This window comes from Periplaneta americana, chromosome 10 (genome assembly GCF_040183065.1).
Source record: "Periplaneta americana isolate PAMFEO1 chromosome 10, P.americana_PAMFEO1_priV1, whole genome shotgun sequence".
Classification (NCBI taxonomy): Eukaryota; Metazoa; Arthropoda; class Insecta; order Blattodea; family Blattidae; genus Periplaneta; species Periplaneta americana.
The window spans coordinates 120,757,215-120,778,409 of record NC_091126.1 but is presented as its reverse complement, the minus strand read 5'-3'; the positions used below and the strand labels follow the sequence as shown (position 1 = coordinate 120,778,409).

The window sequence follows — 21,195 nt, the reverse complement described above, 5'->3', positions numbered from 1 at the left end:
TATCCTTCAATAATTTCCTACGTTGTTGCGAAATGTTTATGTCCAGTTCTTGTTGGTGATTATTTGTTTGTAGTTGCTTCATATGTTGTTTTACTGAGCTAAATGACAAAGGTTTCCGTGGGTTTATTTTGAGATTGGCACTTTTCTTAGCTAATGTGTCAGCCTGTTCATTCCCATGTATTGTTGAAATATAAAAGTTACAATATAATAAAGTTCAGTTTACAAAGACATCTAAATAAAATAGAATAAATAACATATACCAAATAAAAACAAGATTTGGTAGAAATTTCCTGCTGAATTCGTGCAGTCTATCCTTCATGGCAATGAAAAATGAAATAAAAATACAATTATTAATTTCACGTTTTTTTCGTATTATAAAATATTCAAGGCACACAAGAGAGAGTGCATACATACGTATATTGTATACTTGAACTTCATCTCTGCAAAAAAAAAAATAGTAATAATGTATATAACTCTTGACTTGTTGCACAATCATCCAAAGCTTCAATGCTAATGTAAGAGCTATGGCGTTGCCTACGCTAATATGAATACTATAGCGTAGGCAACGGCTATGGAATACAACAAATGAAATGAAAATGAAAAGTGAATATACTTTTTGGACGATTGTGCCTTTTTTTTATTATTTATCATTGTTGTTTACATGTTTCGTACGTTGAGAATACCACATGTTCTGTTTGCTATAAAATTAAAAGAAATCAGTGCTGTATAACTACTTACCGCACGCCAGTGTGGTTGGTTTGTGGTAAGTATAAAAAACGAATAGAACATATTTTATTTAGGAAATACACTTTTTCATATCTTGACTTTTCCGGTATTAACTTGGCGCAAGCGATCGTCTTTACTTCTTTAATCTCTTTAGCCACCTAATCCTCAACTAATTCTTTTGCCATAATCATTAAATGATTTCAAAACTTCTAATTAAACTCAATTATATTGATCAGATCAATACAAATTTAATTACCAGAAACAACATTGCCAACGAAGTTCAAAATTTTTTACAAGAGAAATGTTTACGTCTTATCAAGCAAATTTATGCAATAGTCAAAATTAAAAACAAATTTATTTAAATGACGATCGTTCAAAATATAATGTACAGTACCATATGCGTTAAGTGCGTAACAGAATCTCGGAACTTGAAAACACTTAGCTTTGCCTCGTTTTTTTAAACTGTTTCCTCGATTCTCTTTTAATGCACTTACCACACTTGAATCGCAATATACTATTGTTTCAGTTTGGGTGAAAATATGAAACGCGCTAAGGGTACGACTTTGTTTGTAGCCAATTCTTGTGAATATTGATTTCTAGCTTGACTATTGTCATATCTGCTTCATCGTGACACGTCAACTGTATGTGATCTTGGTTTCATCAAACCGTGCCTCTTTCGCGCCAATATTCTTCTATTTGGCTAGCAAACCATCGTAAGAGACTGAACATTAATTTGAGAACGCACTTTGTTGTCGAGGCGTTTGTGATCAATTGCTGTGATAGTGAATTGTAGCTATCATAGCTGTCGCCATATTGGATTCAAAGTACGTTAGGATTCGTTTGTCGGTGCAGATTGGGTCGGTACTTGTTGAAACTATTGAATATAAGGTAAGATCGCTAACTTCTTGATTGTAAAGTAGATTATTCAAGAAATACATGTTAAATTAGTGTATACCATATTCTTATATGTGTTTAAGATTGTGTAAGTTTGAGCGGCTTTTTTTTCTTTGCACATGGGTATTCTTCGAGTTTTGATAACGTAGTGCGGTTTCAACGAACATTTATCGCATTAATGCTTTGTATTTACTAATTACTTGTGTTACTATGCATATAACTATTGTGTGGATTTGATTTATACTGTTTATTTTATAGTTTCAGCTAAAAGGCGGTAAGTAGCAATTGCATTTTGCAAAGTACCGTTTTTCATGGAACAATAGCAGTTCGCATAGTTCCTGCAACATTGGGTGTGGTTAGCACGCCATGAGATATAGCAGATATTTTATATCTAACTTAAGCTTTAAAAATACCAGTAATAATAGCTATTGTATTCAATGTTTGTCGTATACTTCATTACTCACCCCATAATTAGGCGTACATTATGCGAAGTAGGCCCTGATGTGCGAATCGTTTTCTGCGAACATATATTTATGAGGTTAGGATTATACTGATTTTATTGGAGTAATTTTACTATACTCGCTGATTGTTTAGAAATACTTTTACCATATCCTTCAGGATATTTATTGAAACTGCTTATCGCGCAACTTTGCTGTTCAACTTAAACTTACATTTTTTTTAATAATGTGCATAGATATTATTACATTATGTTTTTGCAACTTCCATTGTACCTATGAATTTTATTGGTATGTGAGGGGAGGACTTGTTTGGAAATGGCTGATCAACATTACTAGGTCAACCATTTCTCTAATTATTGCTGGTGGTTGCCTGTTGGGAAATGTGTACTTGCCAAAAATTTATCTTAAAAGAGCAGATTTTTGTTGAATGCGCATAATCACGCTTACGAAAATGCACTAAAAGGTACTTTTTAGTGCCAACAGTTTTTGTGTGCACAAAGTAGGAGTGGTGAGGGTAGAGAGGAAGGAAGGAAACCGTAAACTGAAATTTATCTGCGTGACTTGGTTTTTACTGCTAGGCCTACGACTCACGAAAAAGTTGTTTGTTAGCTATTCAATGAGAAGCGAACACTGCAGTGCTTGTAATATTCACAATACAAAATTTCGGATCTTCCATACAGTCTACAATAAATAAAAACTAATACTGGATAAATCGCAAAAAAGAGAACGCCAGTAGGGGAAGTTATCCCCACTCACATGAAATGTGCATTCGACACAACACTCGCGTAGTGTGTCTGGTGAGCTAGTAGGGGAAAAGTGGAAGGAGTGGTGGGCGGAGCTTCTACGTTCTGTTTAATGCGATTTTACCCAAATATTTTACCTGAACCAAAAGTATAATAAAAGTTCAATGGCCAAACTATTACCTTTGTACTCCACTTATATGCCGTGCATATATGAATCTGTGAGAGGTTAGATTAGATTGGCTTGGCTTAGCTTAGCTTAGATTAGGCTTTGGAATGCCTTGCATATACGATCGACTGTATGGCCACAAAACATCCCTTATAAATTAAAATATTTTCACTTCCGTAGTTACCAGAATTACCTGTAAGCTACTTTCTCCCTCGACCTACTCCTAGTTTACTTATAATTCTTGTATGAAAGAAATTGCGATATTTAAGACGAACAGGTGGGTCATACACGTGCCTAGAGGAAGAATCTCAAGACAATCCTAGTAATCTCTTATATTTATTCTATGCGCGGTAACCGTTTTCTGCAATATTACTTGTTATTCGAGATAAATAATTTTCACATTCCTCGGCCTTGTATTACTTAAATAATTCCCTCAACCCACCCACTAACCTTTTCCCATACCTCGGCATAGTGTCAGCTATTCTCTCATTTAACCAATAAAGAAACAAAAATCAGACGTCAGTCCCATGTGTGGTGTGGAACGATATCGCAGATTGACCTAAGACACGAATAGGGAATATTTCATAAACTGTTACATTAGCGTACTGTGTGAGACTATAGTATGCGACTCTGCTCATTAGTACATGAGACGTGTTTGAGAGTGAGGAAGTACTGAGAATTGATCAGAGGTGGTATGAGGGAATGACGTAAGCCATGCAACATGTATAATATGAATGAAAATGTTTTGCTTTTAAACATGGTAGGCCTAATATTTATACCATTATACATAATACTGTTACACGCAAACTTTCATAGTCCAAAATCATGGAGTTGCTGAAAAATCGAACATCAAGAAATGTACGAATATATGTGTGTGTGTATTTTTTTTTTTTTTTTTTTTTTTGCAATTAAGATTTATATCATAGCATAAAGTTTCTACAGTGTCAGAGTTTTCTAGACCTGCTTGTCACATAAGCGGTCCTGATTCGAGTCCCAATCAGGCCTGGGACTGTCCATTGAAAAAATTCATCTAGTGACACTTGTGGTAGGACAATTACTTAGAGCTGCGTTTTCTCTGGGTTCTCCCGTTACTCCATATTAGGTATCAACATCATTGTCTTCATACCATATCATTCCCCAGTCAGTGGGATTGCCTGGTCGAAACCTGGAAACTCAGCGAATCTTAGTGTAATCAGCTGGTCAGCTCCGCAAATAGGAATTATATAGAATGGATACTGAGCGAATTTTCTGTTCAGTTTTTCTGTGTTCATGTGCTCCGTTGGTGTTTAGTTCCACTTACAAGTGATAGAGGTTAGTGTAATTCAGCACATGCCAGAGTCCGTGGATATCCAGAGTACAGCAATCATATGCGCCGAAAATGTCGGCAAATTGTCGTATACAGTAGTATCGGGAATGAATGTACCGGTAGCCTAAATTGAAGTCTGATATCTTTAATTTTAAGGACCACGGCACGGACACTGGCCTAAATTGAGTTTTACTTGAAATGTTTCTACCTCAAGTGTGTTGAAATGGAATAACAGTGGCATTCGACTGTTTTTTTTTTGTAGTAGGTTATTTTACGACGCTTTATCAACAGCTTAGGTTATTTAGCGTCTGAATGAGATGAAGGTGATAATGCCGGTGAAATGAGTCCGGGGTCCAGCACCGAAAGTTACCGAGCATCGACTAGCTGATAGCGCTACTCTGGCACACGCAAGTGTTCCTCGATAATAATTGAATACAAGAGTTGGGACACAGGATCCAAACATCGCCTACCTTGTTGCATAATCCATTAACGACTTTGCTTCCAATAAATTCAAGTTAACATCTTTTCTTATTTCTCAGTGATAAACTAGCTGTAATAATTTTTATGTTTTTTATATATAATAAAATTATATTATAAAATAATATACATTAAAAATTATCTATTAAATTCGTTTAATATTTATATACAATATATAGGCACATGGTTTTATTTCTTATAGGAGTTTTGTTTTTCCATTTTCAGCACTATCAAATCATTACATATTTTAATTGTGATGCTGTTAACGTCTCAACTCTCATTGTAAAGGGACTCTAGACATTACAGATAATGACGGATTTATTATTTCATCAGTACATAATGTACCTAGATGTATTAATTGTATGTGTTATATTTCCACTGTGTCGACTGGTAGCTGGTGTGATGTCAGCGCCAACTCTAGGGAGAAAGCAGAATCTCATGCTCAAGCTGGTTTGAAGGTCATTGAAATCAGTCATGCTACATCAAAGGTACCGACATGAAGTGTCCATACTTATAATTCCTATATGGTGGTCAGCTGGTGTGGGTTGGGAATATGCCCTGTTGGAGGTCAGTATACCTATATAGCACAGCTCACCACTGAGTCCTTTGCATCACTATCCATCACGACAGCACCTAAGATCATCATCGTCGTCATAAGCAGCAGCAGCAGCAATCACAATTTTGGTCCAATTTGGCTTGTTCCACCTCCAAGTTACATTAGTTGTGATATCTGTAACATTATTTAAATTTCCCTATTATTGATCGTTCCAACTTGTCTTAGGACACCCTACACTTCTGTATTGCTGTGTATATTTTTGTATTTCTTTTGGTAGTTGTTATTTTCCAGTTTTTGATGTGGGTCATTTCATGTGAAGTGACCCACAAGTAGGAAAATAATAATTTTTTTTTAATGGTATTGTGCTGTATACCATTTGAAGCTAAATTAATGGGGAACATTAAAATGGTAATTATTTCAATAATGTTCTTTTCATGCTTGCATAACTTCTCCATGGAATGTGGGTAATTGTGAGAAGAAAAATTTGTACAGTCAACAGCTCTGAATTTGTCCTCACAGTAGACGATTCATGCTAATGCCACATGATAATAAATACTATAGTTACGTAAAACACTATTTTTCAACACCAGAAATGAGAATATAAATTTCAAAATGGTCTTGATATGTTGTCATTTAATGCCACATAGAAAATGCAGAAAAACTTTCATAGTTGTTCAATTTAGTGTATATTCTTCAGACTTCAGAAAGATGCAGTTAAAGATATGTTTTACAAATTTTAACAAGAACTTGGGTCATTCCAATGTAACAAACGTTACATTCTTACATGGACTTGAACACTTGAAATTTTTCTTCAGTCAACTACAGACCAGAGCAATGCTTTGGAACATACCTGGTAATAGAGGATAATGTGAAGATTATATAGTACCAAAAATATGTGATGGCGCGTGTTCTTGGGTTTACAGTTTGAAAAAATGTAACAAACATTACATCAAAGGACATGGATTCTTAAGTTGTGGAAGACTGTTGTGATTCTCTGTTCTTACAATGTTTTATGTCAGGTAAAAAAAATACAGCTTGAATCTAGGAAAATTGCAGAACTAAATGACATAAACATTTTTAATTCTAGAGATGTATGTTACTTGAAAATAATTAAAAACTTAGAGTAACAAATGTTACAACAGTGTAACAAATGTTACAGAGTCAGAATTGAACAGTTTGTAAAGAACATCCTAGTGATAATTTAAAAAAAAAAAGATCAGTTTTGAGAGTACAATAACTTTCTTACTCAACTAGCACAGTAAAATTTGTGTTGAAAATAAATTTTCCCCTAACTTACTTACTGTAGGCAATGTGCTTAAAACCAGGTCTGGGTGTATTTCATCTATATCGTCATTTGTTGGCTACACAAAGTAAGTGTTCTTTTCTTCTCTTCTTCTCGTGAACTGTACACTACACATTACTCACACAATTGAGAAGGATTATGTGTCCGACATTATATTGTCCAGTTTTGGGTAATGAATCAATAAGTAGTCACCAACTGATAGTTCTGAAAATTTTGAATTCATGGCATGTTCAATGGAATGAGTAGATTTTATAGGATTGCTTGTTTCTTCCTGCGTTTCTTTTATTTTATGTTTCTTAAATTGTTCAACATCTCCAGTATTTGAGAAGAGCCCAACTGTGTTTTGTGCAGCAATTTTCACACATTGGGCTTGTTGGATTCCTATCACTGGCAATGCACTTTTCCATTCTTCTACATATTTTGCAGCAATTGAGTCAATTTTACCAGCAGGGACATGAAAACAATGTATATTGTAAATGTTAGATTTTGTGAGTCATAAAATTGCTCAGCATTTTGCACGGTAGCATTTCCTTACAGAACTTGCTTCCATACACTCCACTTAAGGGTAGCTCCAACATCATCGTGTGGGCCCTTACCATTGGTAAGACTCGTAGTTCCACTCAACATTACATCCTAGAATTTTAGATAATGTGCACAAGTATGATATTGCCTTTCGGTTTTTAAAATGTCCACAGAAGTTATAGGAGACTGCTTTAATGTAGGTAAGTAGTTTAGTAGGATTTCATTGAAAGCAGCAACTTAAGCAGTGCCATGGTTCTGTGTATCACTAATGACTGCTAAACATATTGTTGTGACATCAGTAGAAGATTTTCGGAAATAGCAAACTGCAGTATAGATTGTTGTTGATGTTTCAGCTGATGTGTGTGTGCATTGTGCTGCCATAACTGCATTCTGAAATTTTGCTGCATAGTTCTCAGCAAAATCTGTTAGGAGAATCAGCTGTCTTGGATGATTTTTGATTCTGCTGTTCCCTTCATTGTCTTCTTTTATTGTATATGTGATTGGATAGTTGTTAGCTGATTCTTGAAAGAAGTGGAGATTTCATTTATAGACATATCTTTTTGAACCAGATGTCCACCTTTCCATTGCTTGGTGTGAACCTCATCACAGTCATCATCAATTTTTGTAATGAACATGGATTCAATATCTCCACATTTTTGGCAACTTCTTTTCATACAGTTCTTATTTTTAGTTTGACAAACTGTTTCTTTTAGAAGCTCCTGGATGGTTTTTGGTTTTTCACTCCTTTCTAGAGCGCTGCTGAAATCATTAACTGCATATTTTCACAGTAAGGACAGTAGCACATTATCTGATCCTTATCAGAGACCAACCTGTCATGTTTCGATCACATTTCACAAAATTTTGATAGACCAGTCTTTACATTTGGATTCTGCTCTTGAAAATGATACATAAGGAGCCTTTTTTGCATATATTCTTTCTTTCCATTCTCGCGTACTATAATATCTTTGTTTCAGGGAGTTGGCTGGAAACATCGTCACATTCATAAAAATCCTTCACCATTTGCATAGTATCTGCAGTAATAGACAATGTAGAAGATGTGGAATGTTTTGGTAGCTGTACTAATAGATTGAATGATTCGGCAAGCTTTCTTACTACTGCTATTTGTTGTCGAGGACTCCTTGGAAGGTTTCTTTGTGCTCTTTTTATATTCTTTTCAAAAGAATTTGCACTCTTATAAGGACTTCTTCTTGAAGGACTGTCTTTCGAAATACATGAATTTAAAAATCTTGCTTTTTGTCTTTCATGATATTCTTCTACTCGCTGCCTAGTGGCTTCTCTTTCGGCAGATTTTTTCGATTTTGATTTTGACTTTTACCTAAGTTTCCTCTTAATATATTACGATACTTTTCTAGTCTCTCTTGAGTTTTTTCTCTGTGTATTCTAGCTCTATACTCACGCATTCTCTCAGCAGCAGATTTCGGAATTTTTTTCATTCTGAAATGCATATATGGCCTGTCAGACATGAAAATACACTAAAACACGCCTTATTTTAAATATAGGCCTGCCAAACATAGGCCATTAATCAATAATTTCATGTATTACATCTGATTATCTTATTATTTTTTGTGTAACAAATGTTACCACATTGATATGTAATGTTTGTTACTATTGAATATAATGTTTGTTACACAGAATTTATATAAAATTATTGTTTTGAAAAATCAGAATGTCCAGTATTTATGTAGATTACATGAGGAAGTAAGATAAACAGAGTTTTATTTTAAAATAAAAACAGTTTTTTAATTATGAAATAAAATTGATACTGTTTGTAACAAATGTTATGAAATCTAATATTTCTTTTAACAGTGGATAACTACTTTAATAGATTATATTTCCACTCAATGTTACTACATAGAGGCACTGAAACAATTACTTTTAAAGGTAATATAGCACTAACTTCATGGAATTTAATATTCTGATAACTACGTCCTAAAATCAAATGACATAATCTTACCAGAAATCCTCTGTAGCAGCCATGTCAACTTTGCTTGTTGGGAAGAAACAAATTATGACGCCAAAATTGAAATTATACCGTGCTGCAGGGCCACCGAGAAGGGGGGCAAAGGGGGCAAGTGCATATGGGCCCGTCAGATTAAGCGAGTCTGATTACTTTTTATTATCACGAATAATTATTCACAGATACATACCAGTACTATAAAATTTTGTAAGAACATTGTTACATGAATCTGACATATTAACCAACAGTAGTACAATTAATACAAATTATCACTTCATTATGTAAATGTTTAACTTTTATATAATAGAATATCGGTTTCCCACGCTAACAATCATCGACACGACACTTGAGGGCTCCGGGATTTGTCTGAAATATGTTCCAGTCACTTGTACCAAACACTTTCAATTGGCTTGTCCTCTTAACTACCAACTCCTGCCAGCGCACTGCAATATGCTAGTGGACTCTCCCAAATCCAAGCCGGAGGATTACGTTTCCTTTTCAGCAGAGCCTACATAGTACGTTTCGTGACGAAACTTTCGTCTTTTCGTTGTCATTTTTCTAGTAAATTCTGTTCATTAGTGTTACCAGTGGACAATGGACAAGTAGAAGCAAGTTGGGAGCTGAGAGGCCCAAGGAGAGACAGAAAAATTGGAAGATATTAAGAAAGGGAGTAGAACTTTGACGTTTGTGTGAAATTGAGCGACCTTGGAAAACTGAAAAGTAGCAGACAAATTGCGTCATTGAATGTGTTGTTCGAAAACAAGAGCCTTTCCAAAAACAGTATTACAGTATTTTCAAAACTCAAGGATGGAGAATGTGTTCCCAGAGACTGGCTAGTGTGGAGTGAAACAAATCAGGGAAAATAGTGCAGTGACTGATTTGTTTCACTCCACACTAGCCAGTCTCTGGGAACACATTCGTCATTCTTGAGTTTTGAAAATAATACTGTAAAAGCTCTTGTTCCGTCACTTAGAAGGTTATTAGGCAGTTTGGAGGTACTTTTTCTAACAACACATTCAGTGACAATTTGTCTGCCACATTTTAGTTTTCTAAGGTCACATGTTATTTGCCATGACTCAGAGTTGGGAACTCTGTGTGTAAATTTGTTTCACTTGCACATATTAACATATCATTTTTACTATTGTTTGCTTGTTCTGATTCAATACTATTGTTATCAGATTTTTTTTCTAGAAAGCCACAGCCATCAGTATTCGCTTCTAAGTGTGAACTGTCTTCATTTTTGACAACCTCAACAGACGAGGTTGAGTTGGTTCATTTTCTGCACCTTCACTAGCAACGCTCAATTTCACACCAACTTCAAACAAAATGAAGGAAATAAAAATGTATTCAGAGTAACAATGTGTCAAGAAAGACTGAGTAATCTTGGCCTCCTTAGTTTGGAGAGCGATCTTGCTAGTTCTTTAAATTTTGATGATATAATTGATGATTTTGCATCACTGAAGTCAAGGAGAGTTGTTGTTGGCCTGCAAATCGGAAATTACAGCTGTTTAAGAATAGTGTTTTATGAAAACGAAACGAAACAAACGACAATGAAAAGACGAAAGTTTAGTCACGAAACATACTATATAGGCCTACTGAAAAAGAAGCATGATGAATATAATATATTGTGCTAATATGATGTTTTGCTAAAAGTTTTCAATGTAACAAAAGTGTATATTTTTAGATTCTTATCTATGTATGGGGTTATCTTTGATTTATTTTGCAAATAATTATTATGGCCAGAATAATTGGTAACTTGTCCTTTTTAACTTTTTTTTTTCAACGGGGCCCGACCACAATATTGCTCAGGGACCCATAAATCCTGTCGGCGGCCCTGCTGTGCTGTATAAAGTCAATGTATTGCAGAACTTTTTAATGCAAAAGAATAGTTTTGTCGATTAAATATAAAATTTTGTCTTTATGTCACTTATCTTGTGAAATGACCCATTTTGCTCGATAAATTGTGAAGTAATGTACTAAAATGCGTTGTGGGTATGGCAGTACATTTATGGATCATATTCCTTAACAGCCTATTAATTAATTTTAAATTATTCCTCCTGTTATACCTATTGAGCTAGTATGTTTTTATTTTGTTAATGAGTAAAATATAATTTGGACATGAAGTTACTCTTGAAATCTATAGGTTTTGCTGTTCTTTCATTGTATTTGATCTGAATTGACAATATCATCAAAAGAGAGGGTGAGGTAATTTAGATGAAAATTGAAACATAAGGACAAATATGAAGGGATGGGAAGGGGGGGAGAATCAGTGAAGGGAAAGGACATAAGTAATATTATTACAGAATGATGCAAAAGTTAAGAAATTGAAATTGCATGGAAGATAGATGCAGAATGTCAAAAAGTCGTAGAAATAAAAGCAGACAAACCTGGTTTAACCCCTTATAGAGGTTCTAATTAATCTTTAGAAAGGCTCTAAGTAAAGTGAAGAAGAATTTGCCAGCAAGTCAAGAAAAAGGCAGCAGTTGTACACAAATTAATGCTAGACTAATTTACTGATATTGAAAAAAAAAAAAAGGAAGAAATATTCAAGAAATGTTAAGAAAAGGCATGAGTAATGACACGGAAGAAAGAGTTGTGAATTTCTTTGTTAAGGATATGCTCGCCAGGCCACAATATCCAAAGTTTGTATGAATGTGCCAAAGAAGTGATACAGTGTTCAAGTTCTCTTTTGTTCAGCAGAAGATGTGAATTCTTTATTGGCAATGTTGGATGCAAGATGGAAAAATGCCCAACCTATTCCTAAATTGCATAGTCATTCTTTATCTTCCTCAAAGAAGGTGTGATTAAAGTTACGACAACTAAAGGAGAAAATCCAGTAGTACCTAATCCTTTGCCGAAAATGTCCTAATGAAATGTTATGTAACTCAATTTCATCTCAGTCTTTCATCAGCTGTGCATTTGGTATGTACATGTCAATTTGTATCAGTAAGTTTGAATGTTAATGAAAAGACTCGAAATATGAAGAAAGAGTATGCTGTAGTACTGAAAGTTGGTATGGAAAGTGAATATGTGATCCTTAAATATAGATGGATTCTATGTGTTACATACTGACATTCAGAATACAGTTTTCTATAAAAAATCTTGTTTAAAATATATGATACATTTAATAAATTAAATTTGACCATACGGTGTAAAAAAAGAAACTATTGGAGGTTGTTACTTTAGAAAATGCATTTCAGAAACAAAATTTGTGTCCTATATTGAATGTAGTATTTTCCTTAAGTATGACATAAATGCAAACTCGTTTTATACTTGACCATGTTCTTTCTCAATTTCTCTAAAAGTTCAGCTCGAAAATTGTTTTCAAAAAATCCAGTTGGAGAGGGTTTTAGCTTTCATGTACAAAAAACCAAATTCACTTATACTTAATATTAAATGAGTTATGGTGAAAAAAGTAGTGTGTTATGTACTGACATTTCTGAATTTTATACTGGTGATTATTATTTTGCTGTGTTCCTAAAGAAATAAAGTAATAGCTAAGTGCAAATGCCTAGTATAATATATTTTAAGAAAATACAAAATGTATATTCAATATGCTACCTGTGAAATGGAACCCAGAAATTATTGTAAATTATAAATTTAATGTTATACATCTGGATAACAGAGAGGGTTTGGAATTGAACGGGGTACATCAGCTGCTTGTCTATGCGGATGACGTGAATGTGTTAGGAGAAAATCCAAAACAATTAGGGAAAACAAGGGAATTTTATTTGAAGCAAGTGAAGAGATAGGTTTGGAAGTAAATCCTGAAAAGACAAAGTATATGATTGTCTCGTGACGAGAATATTGTACGAAATGGAAATATAAAAATTGGAAATTTATCTTTCGAAGAGCTAGAAAAATTCAAATATCTGGAAGCAACAGTAACAAATATAAATGAGACTCTGGAGGAAATGAAACACAGAATAAATATGGGAAATGCCTGTTATTATTCAGTTGAGAAGCTTTTATCATCCAGTCTGCTGTCAAAAAATCTGAAAGTTAGAATTTATAGAACAGTTCTATTACCTGTTGTTCTTTATGGTTGTGAAACTTGGACTCTCACTTTGAGAGAGGAACTTAGGTTAAGGGTGTTTGAGAATAAGGTGCTTAAGAAAATATTTGGGTCTAAGAGGGATGAAGTTACAGGAGAATGGAGAAAGTTACACAATACAGAACTGCACGCATTGTATTCTTCACCTGACATAATTAGGAACATTAAATCCAGACATTTGAGATGGGCAGGACATGTAGCACGTATGGGCGAATCCAGAAATGCATATAGAGTGTTAGTTGGAAGGTCGGAGGGAAAAAGATCTTTGGGAAGGCCGAGACGTAGATGGGAAGATAATATTAAAATGGATTTGAGGGAGGTGGGATATGATGATAGAGACTGGATTAATCTTGCTCAGGATAGGGACCAATGGTGGGCTTATGTGAGGGCGGCAATGAACCTCCGGGTTCCTTAAAAGCCAGTAAGTAAGTAATGTTATACATCTAATATCAGAAAATATAGAATTGAAATTATAAATCATTGCTTGAAGAACCAGTGCATAGAAAATTTTGATAATTGTGCCCATGGGAATCACAACTCACAATCAGTTACTTTTCCTCTTCTATCTGTTGCGCTTCAGATGTTCTTACACTTGTAACACGTACAAGCTTATCAGTCACAGAAATGCACTTCACAATGCTGCTTTGACCTGTAAGTTAAGTATATGAAACTACATCTTGGCCTTCACTCTGTCACTGAGATAAAACAACACACACACGTCCATTACACCATTATATACTGCAGAAATCCATTAGCAGGAAGCTCATCAAAAAGTAAAATACATGACTATTTCACACGTAATTTTTTACATTATCCTGTTGAATTTGTGGACCTTTCTTATTGACTCAACACATGGAACACACTATTGTGTTTAAAGCTAACACTCTTGCATAATGAACTTTCTGAATTCTTGGTACAGGTGAAATGTGTGCCCACCTTTTATCCAGAAACTTTTTTGCAGCTTCTATATCAGCTTGAAACACTTCGTGGATATTAATACTACCAATTTTTGCTCACAACTTGGACAAATTCTTTAGAGTTTTGTATTGTATATTTCCAGATTTTGCAGCCAACCATGCTATCCTTTTTACATGCCCTCCAATAGAATCTACTGCCCCTTTCCTGTGATACGATTCAAAGAAGTGTCGAGTTGGTATAGCATTGGCCTTCAATCCCCAAGGTTGCGGGTTCGATCCCGGGCCAGCTCAATGGCATTTAAGTGTGCTTAAAGTCAGTTGATTTACTGGCATGTAAAAGAACTCCTGCGGGACAAAATTCTGGCACATCTGGTGACGGTGATATAACCTCTGCAGTTGCGAGCATCATTAAATACAACATAACATTTCAAAGAAGTGCCATTCTACAGGAAATCCAAATATTTCAGACAAGTACATCATATAGGTTAAGGTAAACTTCTGCTTGAAATGGCTTGCAGCCCCATCAGAAAAAAATGTTGACTTGTTTTAGGTTGGGAAGAATTTGAATCATTTCTGAAAAAAATTGTTCTTATGCAAATGTCAACAGTATACTTATGTGCCAGATAATCAGAAACAAGAGCAACGGACTGTGTTTGACTCTCACTATCACACTCCCTTTTAAACCAAGCAACAGCTGTAAAAATTGAGATCTGACAATTGTTCAATTGGGCAGCCTGTATCTCGTCTTGTTCCGTGCAGGTATAGTTTTCAGAAAAGTAAATTTGTATTAATGGCTTCATTATTGTCAACATTTTCTCGAGAACATTTAAATGTTTGTGATTGCTGTCTTTTCACATACACGTGGTTCAGGAAATGGGGAAGATGATCAAGCAGCTGTTCTATGCAAATCAATGACAGAACCTTCTTTCCCCTCAGTTTGGGCTCTTCCACCACTTATTGTCCACGGATTTCACTCACATTATTAATTAGCATGTTTGCCTGTTATGTCTATTTCACATATGTGGGTACTTCTCACAGTCTAATTGCATACATTCACTTCTATCCTGATCACATACCGCTTGAGCTATAAACTTGTGAAACTCAATCTCAAAAGATACATGCTTCTTGTGCAAAGCTTTGAGAAGAAATTTGTTTTCTTGTATTATGCAGGTACATACATTGTGGGGAATGTCACACTGTAGACTCACATAAGCAAAATGTAGTTCTGCAAATTTAGAAAAAACTCACACGCATAAAATGATCACTGTTCTCTAGAAATAGTGCATGTGCTTCTTTCACTGACACCAATAAATATCTAATGCATACGTCTTGGATTTCACCATTTCACCTTTCGAAATCTTCTCCCCCAGGAGCTTGGTATGCTATCGTATCATCCTCATAGAAAAGGAGAATTGCCACTGGTGTAGCTCAGTCGGCTAAGGCACTTCCCTGGCAATCTGGAGTTGCACTTGGGCTCAGGTTCGATCATCAATCCTATCTATGCTAAAACATCTAGTAGTTGATACAGTGTCGTTAAATAACCAAGTAAAAAAAAAACAGGAGAATTACTTAGTTGAGGTTGCTTCTTCTAATCGAAGATACAAAATGGACCAACCGTGTTCATTGTTGACCAGTATTTCAAAATTTGCAACATTTTTCTGGTTTCAGATATTTTATGCATGTTAATTGTGGTTCTACTTTGCCTACTATGAAATTAATACTGGCTTATTTTCTAGGGGGTGAAGTGTCTTAACATGACTCATCTCTTCCTCACATTGACTTACGCACTTTCTTGTCTGGGGAATGAATTTCTATTGCTAAAAAAGAGAGATTTGGGGTCTTATAAAGTCCAATTTAGCACTTTCAGGAGTTTATATAAAATTAATGTATGTATGTATTTATTCACACTGCAATGGGTATATACCCGGTGGCAGTGGTAACTAATTACTCAATAATGACAATAATAAACTTATTAATTAAAAATACAATTAATAATGATACTAATAATTAATACTAATAATAATAATAATAATAATAATAATAATAACAACAACAACAACAACAGGGAATATACTAAATTAAATGAAACGATCACTAAAAATAATATTTGAAATATTCTAATTTAACAATTAATAATAATTTTAATTTTAGTAAAATTTCAGTTTTAGGTGGAATGTATGTACAGTTGTCAAAAAAAAAGTGGCCGCACTCGTGAACAGCGAATATTTTCAAAGTCCACTTCGGGTCACGGCGATGTTACACGATGCATGTGCTTGTACAAGCAGTTCCGGAACTATGAAAGTGTTCCATATCTGCGCCTCATAGACCAGCGGTAGAGTGCTTGTTTAATGATTCAAAGGTTGCATTCTTCAAGTTTTCATTTTATTTTTAATCGTTCTTTAGCGATGAAAATTATATTCAAATTATCATTTATATCCAGTTATCGTTCTTTATGGATATCACGTTATTTATATTTTGTTATCGTTCTTTAGAGATATGAATAAAATTCAAGTCATCATTTGTATTCTGTTATCGTTTTATAACGATATGAATAATAATTATTATTATTGTATCTCCAATGGGGGTTAGCCCTATTTTACATAGGCTATGTATGTTAGGGCTATAGTTTAATACACAGAAAAGATAAGCATAAAGAGAAATAGAAAAGAAAATTAAATTAGCTTACGCGATGTAAACAAAACCTAAACAATCTGTAAATTAGGCATTGCTATTGTAAAACAAATATCAGTTATCAATTTGAAACATACAAAAACATTAACAACACATACGTAACTCTTCTATAACACAAATATGCAGCTTTCCGTACCATACATCATAAATTAATACACAATAGTCACACAAACACAATCTTCTATAACACAAATATGCAGCTTTCCCTACCATACATCATAAATTAATACACAATGGTCACACAAACACAATCAAACTATAATTACGACATTGCGACGACATCAAGCATCCCATAACTGACTCACATACATAACAAATCAAGCATCCATTGCAACACATACACTTCAACATAGTAACCACACTTTTAAAAGTTACAAATTTGGCTCCAAGAAGAATAAATAGGACACTGTTACTAATTACTATTCTTCTACAATTTCTTAAATATGTCTGTAATAAATCTGTGAAATTCCGATATGAATAATATTCACGTTTTTTATATTGTTACCATTCTTTAGCGATATAAATAATATTCAAGTTATCATTTATATTCTCTTTTCCTTCATTAGCATTATAAAATAATATTCAAGTTATTTATATTGTTATTGTTCTTTCGCAATATAAATAATCTGTATTTTATGTAATTATTATAACACAAATAACCCATCTTTCTTTGTAAAATACTGTAGGTTATTTTATTTAGATAATTAAATACGTATTATATAATATATTAATTAAACAAACCGATATTTATCATTTATATTCTGTTATCGTTCTTTAGTGATACTGTATAAATAATATTCAAGTTATTTATATTGTAATAGTTCTTTAGCGATATAAATAACATAAATTTAATATTAGGTTTGGAAAAATCCAGTTGCAGAATACTGGTTTTGGTTTTTTTTTTTCGCATTATTACATTATACTATCTTGAACCACAATAAAATGAAAAGGAGTAACGAGGAATTGAACCTGAGACGTTGACATCTAAATTCCGACGTTCGTCCACTGAGCTACGAGGGCAAAAGTGTGGAAACATTTTTGGAAAAATTGGCTCAATCACACTCTAAGATTTTCTGATGATTCGTAGAAGCTAGTCCAGGATGTGGGGGGCAAAGGCTAATTGAGATTTCCCGGTCTCTGATTGGGTCAAACATCATGATAGAATTAATATTTAACCCTTGCCGTGACTTTCGGTGAAGTCCGGAGGGCCCAATTAGTCAAATCCACTCTCCTCATCTCCACGCTTGGGCCCCCTGGAATTTAATAAGATGCGAAAGAGATAGTGGTGTACGGAAAGCAATGGGATGTTACCGCATTTAGACCTATCCTTCCCAAGCAGCTTTCCGTACCATACATCATAAATTAATACACAATAGTCACACAAACACAATCTTCTATAACACAAATATGCAGCTTTCCCTACCATACATCATAAATTAATACACAATGGTCACACAAACACAATCAAACTATAATTACGACATTGCGACGACATCAAGCATCCCATAACTGACTCACATACATAACAAATCAAGCATCCATTGCAACACATACACTTCAACATAGTAACCACACTTTTAAAAGTTACAAATTTGGCTCCAAGAAGAATAAATAGGACACTGTTACTAATTACTATTCTTCTACAATTTCTTAAATATGTCTGTAATAAATCTGTGAAATTCCGATATGAATAATATTCACGTTTTTTATATTGTTACCATTCTTTAGCGATATAAATAATATTCAAGTTATCATTTATATTCTCTTTTCCTTCATTAGCATTATAAAATAATATTCAAGTTATTTATATTGTTATTGTTCTTTCGCAATATAAATAATCTGTATTTTATGTAATTATTATAACACAAATAACCCATCTTTCTTTGTAAAATACTGTAGGTTATTTTATTTAGATAATTAAATACGTATTATATAATATATTAATTAAACAAACCGATATTTATCATTTATATTCTGTTATCGTTCTTTAGTGATACTGTATAAATAATATTCAAGTTATTTATATTGTAATAGTTCTTTAGCGATATAAATAACATAAATTTAATATTAGGTTTGGAAAAATCCAGTTGCAGAATACTGGTTTTGGTTTTTTTTTTTTTTCGCATTATTACATTATACTATCTTGAACCACAATAAAATGAAAAGGAGTAACGAGGAATTGAACCTGAGACGTTGACATCTAAATTCCGACGTTCGTCCACTGAGCTACGAGGGCAAAAGTGTGGAAACATTTTTGGAAAAATTGGCTCAATCACACTCTAAGATTTTCTGATGATTCGTAGAAGCTAGTCCAGGATGTGGGGGGCAAAGGCTAATTGAGATTTCCCGGTCTCTGATCGGGTCAAACATCATGATAGAATTAATATTTAACCCTTGCCGTGACTTTCGGTGAAGTCCGGAGGGCCCAATTAGTCAAATCCACTCTCCTCATCTCCACGCTTGGGCCCCCTGGAATTTAATAAGATGCGAAAGAGATAGTGGTGTACGGAAAGCAATGGGATGTTACCGCATTTAGACCTATCCTTCCCAAGAAAAACTGCAAACATGAACAAAGGAAGCTTTTAATAGAAGAAAAAGGATCTTCTGCGGACCTCTGGAAAAAGAACTAAGGAAGAGACTAGTGAAGTGCTTTGTGTGGAGTGTGGCATTGTATGGGGAAGGAACATGGACATTACGACGAAATGAGAAACAAATTGAAGCATTTGAAATGTGGATATGGAGAAGAACGGTGTGTATGTGTGTGTAGTGGACAGACAGAATAAGAAATAAAATTGTGTTTGAAAAAGTGAGTGAAGAAAGAATGATGCTGAAACTGATTAGAAAGATAAAAAGTATTTGGTTGGGTCTCTGGTTGAAAAGAATAATAGACGACATTAGGATATGTGGATCATATGCGGAGACTAAGAGGAAGGCAGAAAATAGGAAAGATTGGAGATTGCTGGGTTTGCAATGAAAGACCTGCCAATGGTCAGAACACCTATGTATGTTCAGAATGCCTGGAATATCGTGTCTAAGAACAGTCGCTATTTGCAAAGACTATCAATTCCATGCCCACTCGACTGCAAGATGATCGATATAAGAGGAAGGTAGACTAAATATTGAATTGTGGCTTTTTGTTTTGTTTTTTTTTTAACGCTTAATTGTTTGAATTTTTTAAGGCTGACGCCAGTAAATTTGTTTTGTTTATGCGACGAAAGATATTTTTATTGAGAATAAAATCTTTTTTCTTTCCATTTGTAGCCACAATATCATAATGATAAAGTCATGGCATAATATATTAATGAACCTGATGTTAATTACTAAAATAATCGTAAAAGAGAAAGGAGACATGTATAGTTTGTCTCTTTCAAAAACAGAACAAAAAAGAACATAAAAAGCACGAGGTTGTGGTCGAACACAGGACCTCATGAATAAGAGGCCTGAACGCTACCATTACGCTATCGAATAATACACAGAATACTTCAATTATAACTGTAGATATCAGACAACTTGGTCCAACAACATGTAACATCGCCTGTCTCCGAATTGTAGCGAAGATACCCGAAGGGAACTTTGTTTCAGGAGAGCGGCCACTTTTTCTTTTGACAGCTGTACAAAGAACTGGTGGTGGCAATGAGTATTACTGAACTGAAGACTTAGGTTATATTGGTGAAAGAGGCTGATTGGTGATTGGTCAGTTTCATTTCGCATAATGGGCGTGCACTGATGCGAAAACTAATTTGTAAATTCTCGCCTAACCTGAAAAACCAATCACTTTTATGCTAGGATGTACTTTTCCAAACGAACTTCGGTGATGCAGACCAATGATGCGAGGTAATACAACATATGTCAAAAAGTAAGCACATAGCGGCTGCATTGTGTGTTTTGTCGAGACAATTCTTATAGGAGAATCATCATCATCCTCATCTTCCAACGTTCCAAAACACTCAGATTATTATTCAGATTTATATAAAGCACTTTTTTCAGCTAATGTTCCCCTTCATAAGGTGAACAATCGCAAGCTCAGGAAATTTCTTACTAAATATGCGAATGTAAGTCCTCCTGATGAGTCGAAGCTAAGGAAAAATTATCTTCCAAAGTGCTACGATGAAACATTACAAAACATTAGGTCTGTATGTGAAAATAAAAAAATCTGGTTATTGACGAAACTACTGATGCCAGTGGTCGAAAAGTGGGAAATGTAATAGTAGGTGTACTTAAAAATGACTAATTATTTCCAAGCAATTTTTCTTGCTAGCCTATAAAGAAATGCCAGCTGCAGATCATGTAACAATAGCTATGCTATTTAATCAATCTTTGGAGATCTTGTGGCCGAATGGTGTGAAGTATGACAATGTAGGCCTATTGCTTTTGGTTACTGACTCCGTAGTGAAGAAAGATGCA

The 21,195-nt window shown here is 34.3% G+C and overlaps 1 long non-coding RNA gene across 1 annotated transcript in view; it reads left to right on the top strand.

Moving 5' to 3' along the window:
• The first annotated feature begins 1,369 nt into the window (after positions 1–1,369).
• The window catches only part of LOC138707981 (uncharacterized), a 152,100-nt gene continuing 132,274 nt past the window's right edge, over positions 1,370–21,195 (top strand). Inside the window, exon 1 of the long non-coding RNA XR_011334515.1 lies at positions 1,370–1,614. This is a non-coding gene — a long non-coding RNA (uncharacterized lncRNA). The remainder of the gene's footprint in view (positions 1,615–21,195) is intronic.